The sequence below is a fragment of the Triticum urartu genome, chromosome 1, assembly GCF_003073215.2.
Source record: "Triticum urartu cultivar G1812 chromosome 1, Tu2.1, whole genome shotgun sequence".
Taxonomy (NCBI): Eukaryota; Viridiplantae; Streptophyta; class Magnoliopsida; order Poales; family Poaceae; genus Triticum; species Triticum urartu.
The window spans coordinates 135294576-135312406 of NC_053022.1; positions in this window are offsets into that span (position 1 = coordinate 135294576).

Below are 17831 nucleotides of genomic sequence, written 5' to 3' on the forward strand. Positions count from 1 at the left end.
CTATGGTGGCTAGTCCTATTTATAGAGGCCCTGGCCCTCTTCCCAAATATCGAGCGGGAAGGGAGCCAACAATGGCGGGCAAATTTGAAGGGGGACAGCTAGTACAAGCTATCCTGACAAAAGGTAGTCTGCGCCTGCACAAAGCTTCTGGTGGTGACGCCGTCTTGGGCTCCACGATGACCTCCATCTTCCAGTCCTCCTGGTATTGGTCTTGTTGCACCGAAATGGCGACCATTGCCTGAGGCCTCGGTACTCCGCGGCTACGCTTTCCCCCTTTGCACCAAAGAGGAAACAAGGATGCTGCTCGTGTTGGCGCCCGCCTGGTGTCGATCGTCATGGCTTATGTCACGAGAGCCTCGTGAGGTTCGCCTTGCCTTCATATCTCCGCTCCTCACGAGCCTTCCTGACCAGGCCACTCCTGAGGAGGTCTTGACGTCGTCCGCCTCGCGAGGCTTGGCCCCTCGCGAGGATCTTGGGTGCCTTGTTGGTGAAGGTGGGCCGTACGGCCTGCTGGCCCCGCCACGCCATGGGCCGCAGGCAGGCAAGTCTGGGGACCCCCGTTCCCATAACAAGACATTCATCATCACCAACCCTTCTCCATCGCCAGTTCCATGATGCTCCCCACTGGGAGTGAGTAATTCCTTCGTAGGCTCGTTGGTCGGTGAGGAGTTGGAAGAGATTCATCATGTAATCGAGTTAGTTTTGTTAGGGCTTGATCCCTAGTATCCACAATGTTCTAAGATTGATGTTACTATGACTTTGCCATACTTAATGCTTCTCACTTTGGGCCCGGGTGCTATTATTTCAGATCTGAACCGTGTATGTTATCACCATTATATCACTGTTCTAGATCTGATCTTGCAAGTTATAGTCACCTACTATGTGTTATGATCCGGCAACCCCGGAGTGACTGTCGCAGTAATGGGCCACATGTAGCCTAAGCCGAGCCCCAGAACCTTTCCAGACATCGGGGACGGTTGTGCCCCTCAAGACGTCGAGATAGAACTCCGCCTTTTGGCGTGCGGCTGGTCGAGTGGCCGACTCCAGGAAGGCGGCCATGCTCGAGAAGGCGGCTCCAAGACAGGCCGACTCCTAGCAGACAACCTCCAGAGAGGCCGACTCCTAACAGCTAGCCAATGGCGCCCTCACAGTCTGCGCCCCCCATTAAGAAGATAGGACAGGGAGTGGCTGCAGCGTAGCCCATCCCCCCGTATCCAGGGCCGAGCGTGGCCACAGAGATCCGTACAGGCGGAGATCTCCGCTCGGCGCAGCCCCTGACATCATTCCTGGTAGGCGAAGCCCTGTTCCCACGACCGCTTGTTGGTACGGCCCAAGGATGATGGGCCATGTCGGTCAGCGAGAGCCCGGAAGACGGCGGGTGCCTCACAAGTCGGACCCGAGGGAGGCCGGCTCCCAGTAGTCGGCCCGTTCCTTCCTCGGGGCCCCTCGCACCATTAACCAGATAAGACGCGGGGTGGCTACAGTGATCTCCCACCAGGCGGCGAGACTGTAGCCACGCTCCCCTGACCAAGCAAGCGTCATTAGCATCAGGGCAACAGTAATCCATAGCCGGCAAGACCCGCGAACGGCAGAGGCGGCCTGTCGGCTCCGTACCAGACCAACAGGCGGGGCCCACCTGGCGGCGGGCCCCAGCGGTCGGTGGAGAAGCCGGTGACCAGAGAGACTGACAGTCGGGTCCCACACCCGGCCAGATTACCATTGTACCCCTGGGGGTAGGCCTATATAAACCTCCTAGGGCACCCATGCAAAGGGTTGGAACCTGTTAGAATTAGACTCACATCCAGGGGAAGAGGAAAGCAAGCCTTGCCTTCTTCTACCTCTGGCATACAGCTCGAGGAGCACCATTGTACTCACTAGTGCTTTAGTGATCATGCGGAGACCCCGCAGAGCAGGACTAGGGGTGTTATCTCCTAGGAGAGCCCTGAACCTGGGTAAAGTACGCCGACGTTCGTGTCTACGCCTTATTTCGCTTCCAGGCACCGGCAACGTTCTACTCGCTCCCACCATGATAAGCCATCCATTGGCATATGTCGCACCCAACCCCCGACATTTGGCACCGACCGTGGGGCGAGGTGCACCATCTCCCAGAGACCTGTTCTGGACGGGAACCCTATTCCTTCTAGGCGAGCGCAGCCAGCCCGGCATGCCGCGTCTGCGCCGACGCGATGCATGGCGCGGAGGTTGCCTATGCGGCGAGCTGCCTCACCGATCTTGTTGGAGAGATTCGCCTCTCCAACGAGCCCACATCTGATGTGGGCACCGATGGCCCCGAGAGCCTCCTTGTGAGCCTCCTCGATCAGCTCCACGTCGCCAGCAAGCCTGATGCTGACTTGGAGTCGGTTGGCTCCACTAACCCGATGTTGGTCGACTCCGACACGGCATCGCTTGACGCGTTCCCCTCCAACGTGGTGGTCTATGACGAGCCGCTTCCTCGCGCGGACAGCGGCGGCAGCACCATCACGGAGCTGCTCGTCATCAGCCATAGCGAGCACTCTGGCGGAGGTGGCCAGGATCCGTTGCAGACGTGATGCAAGACATGGCTGCGCCTATCCCGGGAGACACCGACACTGAGACGCTAGAAGCACTCCGCGTCTAGCTCGTCGAGAGCACCAACCGGCTGGCTAGCATGAGGCGCCTTTCGGAGGCCTACTAGCGGGAGATGGACTGTGCTGTCGGCGGCATGCCGGCTCCTGGTGGGCCTAGCTGCATTGGCTTGGTCCGGCAGCGTGGCGCGACCATCGCCAGCATGTTCGGGACAGATCGCCCCGTATACGCCACGCCTGCAGAGAACATACGAGCTGCCCAGGCGGCAGCAGACGAGCTAGACAAGCTCAAGGGCGACGAGCGTCGCCACATGACGGAGCGAGTCCAGCAGCTCCTCGACGCGGCTGCTAGGCAGCAAGATGCCGGGTGCCGCACCGAAGCGACCGGCCGGCGAAACGACGACCCGCCTCCTCGCCGAGATCAAGGCGCGACATCCCGGACGCCGACTGGTGACGTCCGAGATAGAGGAGACAAGGAGTCGGCTGCCAGCCGTAGCCGGACTCACATCACCATCGAGCGTGACCAAGACGGCCGCCCAAGAGCAGTGCGGTGGCGAGACGACTGTCCGCCTCCTCCTCCCCGCAGGGACAGACGCATTTCCCCACCACCTGTTGATCACCCATCACTCGGCGACCGGCTTAGCCGCTGAGAAGGAATCGGAGAAAACGATGCCCGCCATCGAATCGATCGCCTCAATCGATCCCTGGCGCTAGAAGAAGAAGATGAGCTGGGTCCGCCTTGTTTTGGCCCTCGCATCCGAGATGAGCCTTTCCCCAAAGGGTTCACTCTCCCGAGAGATACACCCAAGTACACCGGCTCCGTAAAGCCGGAGGACTGGCTGGTTGACTCTTCCACAGCAGTCAGCATCGCCAACGGCAACAAGCGCGTCGTTGTGAAGTACGTTCCGCTCATGCTCCAGGGAACGGCCCGGACATGGCTGAACATCCTAAAGCCCCGCAACGTCAACAGCTGGGTTGATTTTACTAAAGCATTCATCCGCAACTTCACCAGCATGTACAAGAGGCCGCCCAAGCCTCGCCAGCTCTCCTTATGCGTCCAGGGCCCCAACGAGTTGACTCGCGATTATCTCACACGCTGGGCCGAGTTGCGCAACTCTTGAGATGGCATGCACGAGGTGCAAGCCATCGAGTACTTTACTGTTGGGTGCCGAGAGGGCACCCTACTCAAGCACAAGCTTCTCTGTGACGAGCCGGCAACCCTCGACGAACTGCTAATCATAGCAGACAAGTAGGCCACGGCCGACTCCTCCATGAAGGCGGAGATTCAAGTCAATGTGTCAGGCAAGGTGGCCCCTCAAGCTCCTCGGACCCCGGCTGGTGAGGCTAGTCGGCGACTGCAACCGAACGACAACAAGCACAAGGCCATGCAGCCGGCTCCCACAAGCCGGCAGGTGGCAACAGTTGAAGATCAGCAGCCAGAAGGGCAGCTTCCTCCCAAACGCCAGAAGGGCGGCAAGCCCAACTGGCTGCCCACCTTCTCATACGAACAGACTCTCAATGCCCCCTCCGCCAGCCGGCCCGCCGCCTCCTCCTCCACAGCAGCCGGCGGCTCCGCCTGTTGGCGCCATACAAGATGATTTTCCTGAAGAGCATCGGGCTTATGTCGTGTTTACCAGCATGGCCGATGACAGGCGCAGCAGACGGCACCAGCGACAAGAAGTAAATGTGGTAGCATCAGAAACCCCGGAATTCATGCATTGGTCTGAGAAGCCCATCAGTTGGAGCCAAGCCGACCACCCGGAGGTGATGCCCAATCCCGGCTCTTATGCTCTGGTGTTGGATGCCACATTTGCCACCGAGAGGCGAGCTGCTCGCTTCTCCCGAGTTCTGATAGATGGCGGCAGCAGCATCAACATTCCGTACAAAGATACCATGGAGAAGTTGGGAATCAAGCAGAGACATCTTCAGCCCAGTCAGACTGTTTTCCATGGCATAGTTCTTGGCCTTTCCTGCTCACCAATCGGCAAGACTCTGATAGATGTCCTCTTCGGGGACAAAAATCATTTCCGTCGAGAGCCAGTTTGGTTTGAGGTGGTGGACCTTGAGAGCCCTTATCATGTGTTACTTGGCCGGCCTGCCCAGGCCAAGTTCATGGCGGTCCCCCACTATGCTTACCTGAAGATGAAGATGCCAAGCTCCAAGGGAATCCTGACCATAGCAGGGGACTACAAGAAGTCTTCCGCCTGCGCAGCAGAGAGCAGCCGGTTAGCCGAGTCCCTCGTGATCGCGGATGAGAAGCGTCTCCTTGACCGGGTTGTGGCGATGGCCGGCAAGCAGCCGGAAATGTCACCCAACCCCAAGGAGTCGGAAGTCGAGGGCTCGTTCAAGCTGGCAAAGGAAACAAAGCAGATACCCTTGGACCCGGAGCTCCCGGAGAGGCACGCTGTCATAGGCGCAAACCTTGACAGCAAATAGGGAGGCGAGCTCGTCGATTTCCTTCGTGATTATCGGGACATCTTTGCATGGTCTCCCAAGGACATGCTGGGCACAAGCTACACGTCCGGTCCGATGCCAAACCAGTCACGCCGCCCTTGCGCCGCCTGTCGGAGGAGAAGAGAAGAGTTGTTGGAGAAGAGATAGCCCGGCTTCTAGCAGCCGGCTTCATAATGGAAGTGTTCTTTCCAGAGTGGTTAGCCAACCCGGTCCTAGTGCTGAAGAAGAACAAGCAGTGGCGCATGTGTATTGATTATACCGGCCTCAACAAAGCATGCCCCAAAGACCCATTTGCTCTGCCAAGAATCGACCTAGTGATTGACTCCACAGCCGGATGCGAGCTATTGAGCTTTTTTTATGCATACTCAGGGTATCACCAGATCAAGCTAAGCCCAGCCTACAGGCTGAAGACCGCCTTCATCATGCCATTCGGAGCCTTCTGTTACCTGACCATGACGTTCGGCTTGCACAATGCCGGTGGCATGTTTCAGCATTGCATGCAGAAGTGTATCCTCAAGCAACTCGGCAGAAATGCCCACGTCTATGTGGACGATGTGGTGGTGAAGACGGAAAAGCGAGGAATGTTACTAGAAGACCTCAAGGAGACCTTTGAGAACTTGCACCGATTTCAGATCAAGCTCAACCCGGAGAAATGCGTCTTTGGAGTGCCAGCCGGCCAGCTCCTTGGCTTTCTGGTCTCAGAGTGTGGCATAGAGTGTAACCCTGTGAAGATCAAGGCCATCGAGAGGATGGAGGTGCCCACCCGACTGCTGGACGTGCAAAAATTTACCGGCCTCTTGGCATCCATCAACTGTTTCATCAGTCGGCTAGGCGAGAAGGCTCTTCCCCTGTACCAGCTCATGAAGAAGACCACTTTTTTCAAGTGGAACGACAAGGCGGATGAAGCTTTTCTCCAGCTCAAGAAGATGTTGACCACTCCACCTGTCCTGGCAGCCCCGACTCCTAAGGAGCCTATGCTCCTCTACATCGCCGCCACCAGCCGGGTGGTCAGCACAGTCATAGTAGTGGAACGCAAGGAAGAAGGCAGAGCTCTACCATTCCCGAGGCCGGTGTATTACCTGAGTGAAGTACTATCAACCTCCAAGCAAAACTACCCTCATTACCAGAGGATGTGCTACGGTGTGTACTTTGCTGCCAAGAAACTAAAGCCTTACTTCCAAGAACACCTGATTACTGTGGTCTGCCCAACTCCACTTGCGAGATCATTGGAAGCCGAGACGCGTCGGGCCGAGTAGCCAAATGGGCCATAGATTTGGCCCCCTACACCATCTATTACCAGCCTCGCACCGCCATCAAGTCACAAGCACTGGCCGACTTCCTCGTCGATTGGGCCGAGACCCAGTACCTACCGCCAGTGCCAGATTACACTCATTGGCGAATGCACTTCGATGGTTCCAAGATGCGCACCGGTTTGGGAGCCAGTATCGTCCTCACCTCTCCCAAAGGCGACAAGCTCAGATATGTGCTGCATATTCACTTTGCCGCCTCCAACAACATTGCTGAATATGAAGCACTCATTCACGGGCTCCGGCTTGCACTACAAAAAAAGACACATCCGTGACATTTTGGGACGAACGAATTTTTTCTGTCATACATATGACACTTCTATGACGATAATTGTGACCAAACCCGGTATCATCATAGATGTGGTGGGCTCCTACTTCTATGACAAAAAATCATGATAGAAAATGGGCTTTTCGTCCTGGGCGGGCCGGAGACGCAGCTGCATGACATTCTTTGGGCCGTACATGACGGAAAAAACCATGGTAGAAGCGAGGGGGAGGAAAATTTCAGGGAGTTCCCGGTTACGGTGGGAGGTCGGGGGTCGAGCGATGCGCGTTTCTCTCGTACATGTACGCGCGTGTGTGCGAGGCATTGGCTCTAACTGAACCCGAGCAAGGCGTTGGGCTCTATCTGAACCCGAGCGATTGCACTGCAGGCTACGCGTTACTGAACCCGAGCGATCGATCGATGGCTGTTAACTGAACCCGATCGAGCGATTCCTTCGCTATTGCTGCTAACTGAAGCCGATCGATTGGATGAACAGTGAGCGTTGCGGGGGGGGGGGTGGATGAACAGTGAGCGGTGGCGTTGCCTCTGGATGAACAGGACCCCGTGGTGTGGAGGGTTGGATGAACAGTAGACGGTGGAGGGGTGCCCGTGGAGGGGTGGTTGAATAGGACCCCGTGGTGTGGAGGGCTGGATGAACAGTAGAGGGTCGAGGGGTGGTTGAACAATAGCCGGTGGAGTAGCGCGCGGTGGAGGCTGGATGAACAGGAGCCCGTGGAGGCTGGAGGAGGTCGACGGTAGCCCGTGGAGGCTGGAGGAGGTCGACGGTGGAGATGAACAGTATCCCGTGGAGTCCCGTTTTGCGGTACGCCACACCCCTCCCGATGAATAGGACCCCCGTTTCGACCGTAGGAGGTCCATTTCGTCCGTTTTGCGGTACGCCACACCCCTCCCGATCAACAGGACCCCCATTTCGACCGTAGGTGGTCCGTTTTGTCTATTTTGCGGTACGCCACACCCCTCCCGATCAACAGGACCCCCATTTCAACCGTAGGAGTCCATTTCCTCCGTTTTGCGGTACGACACACCCCTCCCGATCAATAAGACCCCGTTCCGAACGTAGGAGGTCCATTTCCTCCGTTTTGCGGTATGCTAGGCCTCGTTTCCATCGCCTGTTCCATCCAAGCCCTCCCGATGAACACGACCACGCATTCCGTTCCGACCCAGCTGGTTGGCTCCCACGCGTTTCGTTGCCTCCTGATGAACACGACGCATTCCGTTGCCTCCCCATGAACACGACGCATTACGTTGCCTCCCCATGAACACAACGCATTCCGTTGCCTCCCCATGAACACGACGCATTTCGTTGCCTCCCCATGAACACGAAGACGACACTGTTTCTCCGTTCCGACCCAGCCATGTACACGAGCCCTGGCCGTACGTATGCGCGAGTAGGCATTCGAGACCCCGCCCGTATGTACACATACGTGGCCGTATTTTCTTTCTTGCACACTGGCCGTTGTACGTACGTGTACATGCTATGTGCGCGCCTCTACTACAACACGTACGTGCCTCTACTACGACACGTGCGCGCCTCTACATCCACCAGTATATATGTACGTACACGTTCGCGACCAGAATGAAAACACTATGTATGCTTCGACCAGGTGGGTCCCAACTGTCAGGCACTTCCTTGTGTGCGAAGATGTAGCTGGTGGGTCCCAGCAGTCAAGGAGGTGAATCGTTTTTTTTTCGGACGCACTTCCTTGCGTGCGAAGATGTAGCTGGTGGGTTCCAGCAGTCAGCAGGGCGAATCATTTTTTTTGCCCGGACGCACTTCCTTGTGTGCGAAGATGTAGCTGGTGGGTCCCAGCAGTCAGGGGGAAACGTTTTTTCGCGAAATAAGGTGGCCCGTCCGGTGGGTCCCTGCTGTCAGGTGGAGGAATCATTATTTTGCACGTAATAAGGAGGCACTTCCTTGCTGTGGCTGTGGACCCAGCTGTTAGCCTCTCCACGTACAGTCCACATCTGATGGAAGTCATTCCTTGACCACGTTGACTACGCCACGCCGAGAGCACCACGGCAGTGGACGACGGCGAGGACTAGGAAGGGGACGACTCGGAGCCGGGGAAGACGCCGCAGTGGATGCCCACGGGAAGAGGAGTACGAGGGTTCATTGGTTCGTCTGCGGTGTGAGGCTGTTGTCGCCGCAGAATAACAGGGGGTGTGAGTGAGTAGAGGGATGGCCTGGCCAGCGGTGGGAGTAGTAGGGGGAGGTGAGGCCTCCATGGCATCACAGCCGGCCATGAGAGGCAGGAGCACGCGGCACGACCGACGCTGGTTTGGGCGGCTGGAGTAAGAAGACGAGAGGTTGAAGAAGCACTACGGCCGTGGGATGAACATCGTACGGTAACTAGAGCTAGAATCGTTCATATTGACTAAGTTGACAAAGCCCTCTGTCCCCGTCAACTTGGTAGGCCCATAAGTCAGCCTCCCACTATGTTGGGTTCCAGCTGGCAGGGGGAATATTCATTTTTTTGTGCGTAATAAGGAGGCACTTCCTTGCGTGCGAAGATAGCTGGTGGGTCCCACATGTCAGCGGGGGGCATGTTATTTTTGCGAAATACAAAGGCCCTTCCGGTGGGTCCCAGATGTCAGGTGGAGGAATCATTATTTTGCGCGTAATAAGGAGGCATTTCCTTGTATGCGGCCCTGGACCCAACTGTCAGCCTCTCCACGCACAGTCTACTTCCGATGGTGTCGTTAGTTGGCCACGTTGACCACGTCGCGCCGAGCGCATCCAAGGTGGTGGACGACGGCGAGGCCCCGGACAGCAACGAGACGAAGATGGGAAGACGCGGGAGTAGAGTCGCAGGCGGAGAGGTGTACGATGGTTAACTGGTTCTAGTGCGGTGTGGTTCTGCAGTTGGTGGAGAAGAACAGGAGGTGTGGAGGGGTGGAGGGATGGCCTGGCCAACGGTGGAGTAGTGCTTCATAGCGAAGCGTGCTAAGCAGAACTTCTAGCAGCAGGAGGCGGGAGGTGGTCCCGGCGGCGCTGGAGGAAGAAGACGAGAGATTGAAGATGGAAGTCGGTCGTTGGATGTAAATCCAACGGCTAACATGTCAGAATTATTTGTTGACTAAATTGACAATGACTTGCGTTGGCTTCGACCTATTGGCCCACATTTCAGCCTCCAAAAATGTGGCACGTATTCAACCCATTTTTTCAAAATTTACAGTCTTTTTTTGCACGGTAGAATTTAGAGTCAATTTGATCTTTTTTTGAATTACAGCCATTAGCTGGGCTGGGTGAATAAATAATGTAGCGTCCATGCGGCCCATTTATTTTATTTACTAAAAAATTACAGGCCATTTGCACTTTCTCGAAATACACGATTTTCCTGGGCTGATTCTAATTATAATGTTTGGTTGGGCCAGCAATGTTATCAAAAAATAAAAAGGGGCTGGGCATTTTGTTATAAATATATTTAAATAATAAGTGATATTATTACATTCTTCCTTAAATCTTACCAAGCTTTTGTACACAATCACTAGGATTTTCGTGCCAAAACAATCCAGGATTTTATTTGTTAAGAAATTATTTTTATAAGTTAATAAGATGTGGGATATTGTTTTCTTACACATGTAAGTATCTGTTAAATATATGATGACAATAAAAATAATATATAATAACATATAAAATAATTTAAATATATATAATATAGTTAGAAGGGAAACATAAGTTGGACCTGGCGTTCCTATTCTTATATAGGAAAATAGAACAGACCTCTGTGTTTTCTTCAAAAAAATACATAAATTGGGCTGCCAAAAATAAAACCTCGGATGGGAGGTCCATAGGCCGGTCGATACATGGCGGCCCTAGGAAAATACAAACAGGCCTATGGACCTCCCATCCGAGGTCGTGGGCTGCGCATGTTAAAAATGAAAGCCTAGACGGGGCAGCCCAAAACTACGTCCAACACTTACCAAAACTTCGTTCCTCTTTTTCTGTGTGTTTCGCACACTCGACATTGTGTGGGCATTTTGAGTGTGCATCATATGAAGATGTGCTATGCATGAATGTTGATCAGCATGATGTTAACTGGCTGGTAGTTCCATTTTCGACCATGAATAAAACTTCCAACATGATGTTAACCCTGTTTGAAAAGGCCGTGTTAATATAAATGCTCTGCCTCTGAAAGTTGCAGTTTCTTATCTGAAACTGAACTTGCAGTTTCTTATCTGAAACTGAAACTTGCAGTTTCTTCTCTGAGAATCACATTGTCTGCACTTTTATACTCCTATGAAACTACATTTTTTAAGTGCTAAAAATAGATCTCTAGAATTCATAAATACTTCGTATGCTCAATACTGCAAATCTGAAATTCAAAAGAGATTCATATCTAAAAGTACTCTCAAAATACACAACACAAAACACAATTCACAACCTGCAAATACTGACAACCCTAAGCTCCTCCTGACAATTCACAACATGCCCGACTATTGGGCTGGGGGGCAGCCCCCTCCTATTCCTCGGCGGCAGACAGCTGCCCCGTGAGACGATGTGAATGGCGAGGGAGACAATGGTGGGGAAGCGTCGTCGGGCCAACTGCTTTTCTCCTCTTGCAGTTGGGTTCGGTCAACAAAGACTCCACCGGCTCGCTCTGGCAGGACACCCTCACAAACGGCACCCTGTAGATGCTCGATCCTTCAATCTCTGGTGGATGCTCCATCTGGGATCGATACTCCCACCACCGCTCCCTCACGATCGGATTAGGTGAATCTGTTTGCTCCATGGCCCAGAGGAGCAGCTCTATGTACTCTGGCACGACTCTTGGAAATGAAATGATAGAGATGACACTCGCTCTATTTTAACTGTATTATTTCTTCATTTTCTCAGTGACACTAGGGTCGAGCAGGTGGCAAACGAGGTGTACCGTGCGTCGCAAGGATGGAGGCCGGGGGTGCTTAGACTGGGATGCTGAAGCTGGCTCTTTCGGTCACCAACATGGATGATTCAATTCATGGGACCTTTTGGTGCAGTTCACCTAAAATGAAGCAATGTCTCGTGAGCTAGCAGCTTCTTCTTCAATTTTTTTTAAGAAAAGGGCTCCAGCCCCGGTTCCATTTCCATCAGAAAACGAAACGCACAGAGCTTCTTCTTCATAAGTTGCAATAAAATTGAGCAACATCAAGGTTGGTTGTGAAGCTCCTGGAATGCTCAACTATAATTTGGATATCATTTGTGCAGTTCAACTAAGATCGAGCGTGAAATGTATATCTTTGTTTGCACAAAAAAGGTGGAAAGGAGGGTGACTAACAAGTGATGACTCATGCATCAAATGAAAAGAAGCATGTTCCTTATCTGAATGGTAATCCTACAAGGACAATAGCAATTTCTAAAGCACTGGCATTGCTAGATATTAGTGTGGTCATTAGGATTAACTATGACAACCGTTAAATACGACATTACTTTGGGCACGGGAGAGTAGGCGGACCAGGACAGTTGCATTTCTAACGAAAAGAACCAACTTATCTTAATGGGAAATTTTAGCAGGACATGTAAAGAAGTGCCATTGATTCATATTGCTGGAGGCATTACATTGAAAACAACATTGGTTTAATGTGTCCTTACTTTTAACTGTGCGACTGCTACATTTTACCAGTGGCATTACATAAGAGTGGCTCGGGGCAACAAACATCAGAACAGGATATCTGGGTTGGTCCCATTTTTGTTCGGTATAGCCACCTTATACTGTGTGAGGCTAGCAAATCTAGTGCTGGACTTACTCTGTTGACTTGTCCCCTAATCCCCACTTTCTTTCCTTTTTCAACCAATAGATCAGGTTTATATTGAGTTTGTACTGGGTTTCCCTTTATTTCCCTATTAGACCTAGAGACCAGTTGGATAGCCAGTCTCTGCTACTTTTCGCCCCCATTATTTCCTCTTTCGACCAAGTCCTAGATTCAGGTAACAAATCCTCCCCCACCCCCACCCCCACCCCCTTTCTTCCTTGTTTGAACCAAGTAGTACTAGATTCGAGTGCATGAACTAGTTTTACCTCTTAAACGTAAAAAAATTAGGTGGTTTTCGAACAGCCGATCGTTCCTATCTATGAGGGGGCCTGAGAAATAGTAAAAGATACAAATGTAGCGAAGTCAGGAGCTCGGGAAGTAGAGCAAGGCCGGTTTCGAAGGAAGTTATACCTGATGGTCGCTGGGATGTCGCTAGGTGGGCGGCGGGAGGCCGGATCTTCCCACACTACGGCAGCGAGGAAGGAGTCGGAGGCCCTCCCTCACCAGCGGTGCTTGGGAGAGAACGGCAAGGTAGGATGATCGGGACGTGCCCAGCAGTGGTAAGAGTCGTCGCCGAGGATGACCGCGTGAACGTTGCACCTTCTCACCTTCCCCGGCGGAGAGGATCCGGCTGGATCTGTGACCAGCGGTGAGCAGAGAGAGAGAGAGTGTGTGGCCACCGCTGTCGTGTTTAGATCTGGAGAGGTCGAGACAGTGTGAAGAGAGCAACACTAGCAAGCAAGCGTGGAGGCTCCTGCCTATATAGTGGAGTAGTACTAGTTTTCTTTTGTCTACCGGAGCCGGCTTGACCTCGTCAATGACTGTCGAGAGGTCTTCATGCACATGGCCCAGAGGCGCAGTTGTCGTCATTTTGATCTGAAGCGCCAGATTATAACATATAGCATGAAAAAATGCCACATGACAAGAAATCATAACCTCACTTCCCAAAGGAGACAACATGAATCCCGACGGACAAACTAGACGAGGAACAAAGCTCAAATTAAAGATGAACCCGTAGAAAAGGGGTCCGTCGATAATGTCCTAATTAACATAGCCGGCTAGACCTAGATGGCAGTCGAGTAGTCACTATTCGTGCATGTACCCCCCAATGAGTAGCCCAACTCAGTTGTCGCTGTTTAACCCTCGCAGTGATCCGAAGCACATGACACCTAATTTTGCGAGATGACAAGAAACCTTTTTTTAGATTTCTCACCACAACTACAGCCATGTACAACATACCCTGCACGATATGTAGATGATAGCCAATCCAGGCGTGTCTGCTAGAGTCTGGTCACATGCATGGACGAACTGATCTTCCGTGTCTTGCAGGGATCGTCCTGGCACCAACGTAGTACAACACTTCTCTAGTACTATCGCTCGTCTCCCTCTTCTATTAAGTCACCCGACTTGCGGGGCCAGGGAATGTGCCTATGGTCGGTTCTCAATTGCCGTCCCACATGTGTGTGCAAACGCAATATGACGCGTGTTCCATTCGGAGAGTAGCGTGCCAGGCCGAACGACCATCTATGGTGCGACGCGAACACGATGGGCGTGCTGTATACTCCGTACATGTGTACCGCCCTTTTCTAGACGCTTTGCTCCATGGCGCGGGCGCAATCCATGGATACAAAATTAGTATACTATATAATATTTAAAAGTCGAGGGTGGGGCTTTTCCTACGCGGTAGGAGGCGGGGCAGTTCCGCCTAGTCGGTTCGACAGAGACGCGAGAAGACGAGGGAGTAGGCTGCTGCAAACGTAGGGCTGTGTGATTTGACAGCAAGTTACTGCTGGACAGGTGGGGCCCCGTGATTTGACTTGCCATTATCATTTTAACTGCGACGCTACCACCGGCGTGAGTCTCCCGATTCCTGACCACCTCCATACAGGTGCCTCTCCCAATGCTCCACCATGTAGTAGAGGCTGGCTCTTGCATGAGAGCCCACTTCTCCACTTTTTCCTTGCATCTCTTTCCTCCACATATGCAAAAATGCCATGTAAAGCACACTATTGTACTTACTTTTACTTGCTCCTACAGGTGCTTAAGCTTGCCACATAGGCATAAAGTCTGATGTGGCAAGTTACTCAAGAAGAGAGAGACTAGTTTGGTGACCCAAGGAAGAAACGATGCTAAGCGCGTGTACCTAGGTGAAAAGACAATTTTGAGTCTATAGCTAATTAAATGAAGCAAACTTAGCAACACCATTTCATTGGAAGAGGTCACTCCTTGGCAAATGCAATAAATACTAGTACTCCCTGTGTCCCATAATATAAGAACGTCTTTGGCACTACACTAGTGTCAAAAACATTCTAATATTATGGGACGGAGGGAGTACGAAGAAAGAGATAGAGAGGAGTAAAAAAATACACTTATAGCCAACCTTATAGCCAACCTTGTTGTAGTATGAGTGACTAAGTGATGACTATGTATGACATGCCAACATCAGATAGCCTAACGCACCGTGTTAAATCTCCAAGGGCGCGACTGCGCGAGCGACGCGATGGTCGTGGTAGGCGCGACCATGATACGGGCTGCTGGCAGCCCTTGGATCTAAGATCAAACGGTCACATGCTAAGTTGCTGAAAATTTGCAGAATAACCCTCCAGGATAGGATATTCACCCATAGGTCTAGAATCACGCCATGCAACCGTTCGATCTCAGATCCAAGGGCTCTCGGGAGCCCGTATCATAGGAGAACAGAAAGCCACTACCCTGCCGTTCGCATGCTGGCAGTTCGCTCCTACTCGTCCCCACACGTCCTTCAATACTACGGCGGTTCGCTCCTAGTCGTCCCTTCCATTCACATTATGTCAGTTCCACTAATCCTAACCCTCCTCCCAAATCCATGGCGTCCCAAATCTCTATGATCGGCGGTGAGTACAAGGTTAGAACCATCACCGGCGATGAGTTCGACGTCATCTACACCCGTTCTTCCGCGACGGTGAAAGGATGCCTTTCTCGCTTCAGACGCATGTTTGAAGACTCAGATGATGAGTGGGTCGCTGGGCTAGATGTTGAGTACACCACAGTCCTGGGACGAGAGAAGGATCTAAATGACGAAGAGAGGAAGAAGCCCGCCGTGATCCAGGTTTGCGTGCATGACTTATGCTTGGTCTACCACATATGTCATGCCGATGTTGAGTGCCAGGATTTTAAGGACTTCCTCGAGAGCAACCTCGTCAAATTCGTTACTGTAGACTTTGGTAACGACAAAGAAGTCCTGCGTCGAATAGGCCTCGTTGTAGGCAACAGCTTCGACCTCTAGAAGAATCCGCTGGTGTCCTCTCGTTAGCCTTCAATGCTGGCCCTGGCAGGAGCCATGGTTCATCCTTCATACGGTAAACTGGAGAAACCTCCATACATGTTTCATCGTCATGCATGGCAGCAGAATGTACTAGATATAGACCACATCCACTATGCTGCAATGGATGGCTACCTTTGCTTCAATATCTACAAGGGTTGGATGAAGAGCAACAGCCAAGTGTGCGGTTCAAGCAAAGAAGTATCCGCCAAGAGCAAGAGGGACAAGGACAAAGTCGAGGACGTGGACGAGGACTCCGAGTAAGGTGGCAGTGTTGTTGCTCATGGTGGTTCTAATGCAGTGTCTACCGGAATAGTTGCAAAGTTTAATTTCAGGTGTGCTTAATTTAATTTGAGGGGTGTGTTGTGCTGAGCCGCCAGCAGAACTATGTTATGTTTTTTCTCGTAACTTTAACTCTTTAGTACGTACATACTAGTATTTCTTACATTTCATCTTTTAGTTGGTATAGTACTACCACTCGTTTCTTCACATTATATACGTACAATATATATGGCCAACATCATACAGCCAGCAGTTTAGTTGTCAAAGAATTTCAGGGTGCTTAGTTTTGTCAAAGAATTCCAGGATGCTTAGAGGGTGCTTGGATCCAAGGGACTTATTTTAGTCTGACTAAAAATAGTCTCTTTAAGAAGCTAAAGTTCCAAGCACCTCTGACTAAAGAGGGGCTAAAACTAGTCTTGAGACTAAATTTTTTTAGTCAGGGGTACCCCTACTAAAATGTGGATTAGTTCTCTCTCTACTCATTTAACTCCTCTCCTTTAACACAAGCGAGTTCTGGATTGGAGGGTTTGGAGGATAATAAATGGTCATTAACTTGATTTTAGCCTTTTTAGTATTTGGATCCAAGCATGGGTGAGGCCAGGATGTTTTAGTCCCACTACTTTTAGTCATGGGACTTAAACGTATCCAAGCACCCTCTTAGTTTTATTTGAGGGGTGGGTTGTGCTGGACACCATTATTGTGACTAGCCTTTTAATAGTACTATATGCATAATTTGGCGACGAGCGCTCTCTATATGTACCACCTTTTTTTAATTTCAAGTTTTGCTCCGTGGCGCAATCCGTCGATACTATTGCTGTACAAAAGTATACATTTTTTTAAAGGCTAGAGGGCGGGGCAGTCTAGCTTGGTCGGTTTCATGAGAGGCGAGGGCCTTTGTGATTTGAGGGCTCATTACTGCTGGAAGGCGGGGCCTTGTGATTTGACTGCTCGTATAAATGCGCCGACGACATGATCGAGGAGGAGCAAAGAACCGTGCAGTATACTCAAGTTTTCCACTGGAGTAGTACTGCGACGGAGGAGCACGAAACACGGCAGCCCAGTGCCATATGGCGATAAAAAATGATCTAATCTGCTAGTCATCTCATTGTTAGCATTATTCTATTCATTCCCTCAAAAAACCATTATTCTATTCATGCCTCACAGAGAACGTGACACGTGCGGCGAAACAGCCGAAGCAAAAGATGAAACACAGGAGCAAAAGAAGAAGGAAGATTATCACCCCAAATGATCTAATTCGCCGCGGAGTCATAACTACTTCTTCCTCACCTCCACGACCTCCATCTCCTTGCGCGTCTCCTCCGCCATCTTCTTCAGGCTGTCCATGACGCAAGATTTCTCGACGCGAGCCTTCATCATCTGTTCCACGGCCGCATTATGTACCTTGACAGCAGCCAGGTGCTCGATGCGGAGCTTCGCCAACTCCTCCTTCTGTTCCATGACGAGGGCCTGCAGCATCTTCATCGAGGAACTACTATTCTCATGCAGCTTCTTCCAGTCGGTGTTCTTCTCCTTCAACAGGTCGATCTCGTGGCAGAGCTTCGCCTTGTCCTCCTGAAGTCGTAGGATTTTGCCGGTCTCCTTCTTCTCCGAGGCAATGCCCTTCTTCAGCAGCATCACCAAGCCGACGGTTAACTCCCCCTGCTGATTGAGCTCTGCGGGCATGTCGTCGAGGCTCTCCTTCAGCAACTCCATCAAGCCTTGGATGAACTCCTTCTGCTTATTGAGGTGCTTATTGAGCTGATCGGGCATGCCGTCGAGGGATAACGACTCTAGCTCTGCCGGCTCGGCATGTTCGCCTCCGTGGCTAGGGCGCTCCTGGGAGCCATCGCCTGCCCGTGAGAGATCTTTCGAGGTCTCTGCGTGGCGGCGAGCCCTCTCTTTTT